Source organism: Ixodes scapularis, unplaced genomic scaffold (assembly GCF_016920785.2).
Source record: "Ixodes scapularis isolate PalLabHiFi unplaced genomic scaffold, ASM1692078v2 PGA_scaffold0__279_contigs__length_252992795, whole genome shotgun sequence".
Taxonomy (NCBI): Eukaryota; Metazoa; Arthropoda; class Arachnida; order Ixodida; family Ixodidae; genus Ixodes; species Ixodes scapularis.
Genome location: NW_024609835.1, coordinates 160,518,222 through 160,520,930, shown reverse-complemented (window position 1 = coordinate 160,520,930; position 2,709 = coordinate 160,518,222). Strand labels below are relative to the sequence as shown.

The 2,709-nt window shown below is 53.7% G+C and overlaps 1 pseudogene; it reads left to right on the top strand.

The window, feature by feature from the left end:
• Positions 1-320: 320 nt before the first annotated feature.
• Positions 321-2,079, top strand: LOC120850840 (annotated as a pseudogene).
• Positions 2,080-2,709: the final 630 nt, after the last annotated feature.

Below are 2,709 nucleotides of genomic sequence, written 5' to 3'. Positions count from 1 at the left end.
TATTGGCCCGGAGTCTGAGAAAGAAGAAGAAAACAAGAAAACAGGGTCCGCAGAACATCGGCTCCTTCTTTAATTCCAACTTATTGAGTGCTAATTAATCAATATTGTTCTAAAACTGGTACCCGAGTCCGGGCGAAGGTGGGGGTTATCGGCGGACACCCAAATTTTCCTAAGTGGTACGTGACATTCCCAAGGTACGTGGACTTTGTTCTCGGGGCGGCGGGAATCCACGCTAAGCCTAACATAGGCCGAGCACAAGTACGGCCGTTGGCGGCGACCCGCCGGCCGCTAGGCCTAACCCGGCGGTGATCATGTTCGAGATGATGGACGAGACAACCAGGGCCACGTCAACAGGAGAGGCTGTAGCTCTATCGCTACGAGTCGGCAACGTCGACGGGCGCACGTTCATCGAGGTTCCCGGGGAGCGTATCGAACCGGAAGAGGTCGAGGGATGGAAGGTCTCCGGCAAGCGAATCAAGGAGATCACGAACGGCACTGAAAGCGGTGAGTTCGCTGCAACCAACCGGTCGTCCAGGCCCAGAACTAGGGCCAAATACGCCAAGAAAGTCGCATCGGCAATCACGAAAGGGGCACGGATGCCAGTAAGCATGCCGAAGGAGGACATCAAGATAGTGGTCAGGCCACGTAGCGGCCTAAATATAGCGAAGATGGGAGTCCCGGCTTCCATGGCGGCGGTCACAAGGGCGGCGAAGGTCACAAGGGAGGAGGCTGGCGAGGATACCGTCGGTATAAATACGCAGCAGAACATTATAGTGATTAGCAGCCCAGACGAGCGGCGAGCTACGAGATACGCTAAAATGACGTACATTAGCGAGGGAGGCAAGACGTATGATGTCAGCGTCTATAGAACGGCACCTGACGGAACAGTCAAGGGAGTCATTCGAGGCATAAACATAGAAGAGACGGCGGAGGATATCACGGAAAACATAGTGAATACGAACAACCCCACGGCAGTGGAGGCGCATAGAATTGGAGAGACGACCGCGGTCGTAGTGCTCTTCGCGGGGCAGAAGGTACCGCATTACATCAAGTACGGCATAGTTTTGATCAAGTGTGGATTATATCGCAAACATTTTGATGTTTGCAAGACGTGCGGTAAACTGGGACATAGACGAGACGTGTGCCCGAATCCCGGAAGCAAGTCCTGCTTCGGCTGCGGCATGGCGAACCTGGAGGAAGGGCACGAGCTGAAATGTCAACCGCAATGCAAGCTATGCGGGGGCCCACATCCAACAAGGGAGAGGGGCTGTAAAAACAAATACAAGATGCCATACATAGTTAAGCGACGCCAATGGGAGCGCAAAGCGGAGGCCGCGGAGCAGCAAGTGGTAGCCGCAAACTTTCCACCGTTTAGGCCGCGCTCCATCTAGAATCCGCGCAGCGTATCAAGACGACGAGCCGACGGTCGGAGAAGGGAAGTCAGTAAGGAAGGCAGAAGCATCAGTCACCGCCGCGACGTAGCGCGGCCGAGGGAGGGAACTTCCTGGGCAGACGCTGTCAAGACAACTAGGTCCGAGAGCAAGCAACCCAGTGGGAATAGTTATTACGAGAAGAAGATCGAGGCAGGAGGACCTGGCAGCGATGAAATCCCTCAAGGACGAAAACGACAAGCTCAAGCGCAGAATCTCGGAGCAGGATGATATAATCAAGGAAATCAATGCGAAGCTGCGACAGCAACAGGCACCACAACCAGTACCAGAAAAGACGACGGAGACCATAGTCGAGGACGATACAGAGACCGAAGTGGACCCCAGAGCCGATAGGCCAACGGAACCAGCCCCCAAAAGGAGGGCCATAGAAAGCATCAGGGATCGGAAGATCATGGATAAGCTCAAGAGACACGATGAAAGATTGGACAGAATGGAGGAAATCTGCAAGGAGACTAGCGAGCGCCTCACATCGCTCGAGAAGAACATGCAGAGTATGTTGGCGCAGCTACAGGTACAGCTACAAACACAAATACAAGCGCAGATACAGAGCATGGAAATCGGCATCATTACCAAACTCCAACAATCATGGACGGGACAGGGCGTGCAGCAACAACCACTCCGCCAGTAAAAGGCCTCGTAGTCTGGCACTGGAACTGTAACGGTTTTGCACACAAGAAAGCGGTACTACAACAGCACTTGCAGAGAGTAGATAGGAAATCAGATGTGATCATGGTACAGGAATCTAATGCCGCGGAGACACCCAAGCTCGCGGGATACCGATCGCACAACAGGCCTCCGGATACCTGCGAAACGCCCAAGGGGAAGGGTAGGGGAGTCTGTATCTTCGTACGAAAGGGTATCGCATTCGTAGAGCACGAAATACTAGAAAAGAGCACCATAGAACACTGCACGGTGGAGGTTATCACGGGAAGGAAGAGAAAAGAGAGCACCTTCTTAGCTAATGTGTACAGCAAGCCGGCTCACACGGAACAGAAATTCAAAGCACTGTTTCATAAAGCATGTAGGGTAGCGGGAGGGAACATGCTGATGGTATGCGGCGACTTTAACGCAGCGAACCAAGTGTGGGGGTACCGCAAGACAACGGCCAAGGGGAGAGACTTATTGCAGGACGCGCTGGAAGCAGGATCGAGTCTCGTCACAGATCCCGAACAAACCACTCGAACGGGAACATCGCTTTCCCGGGACACCACCCCGGACCTCACCTTCGTCAAAGTGGCGGGGAGGAAGAGAGAGGTCA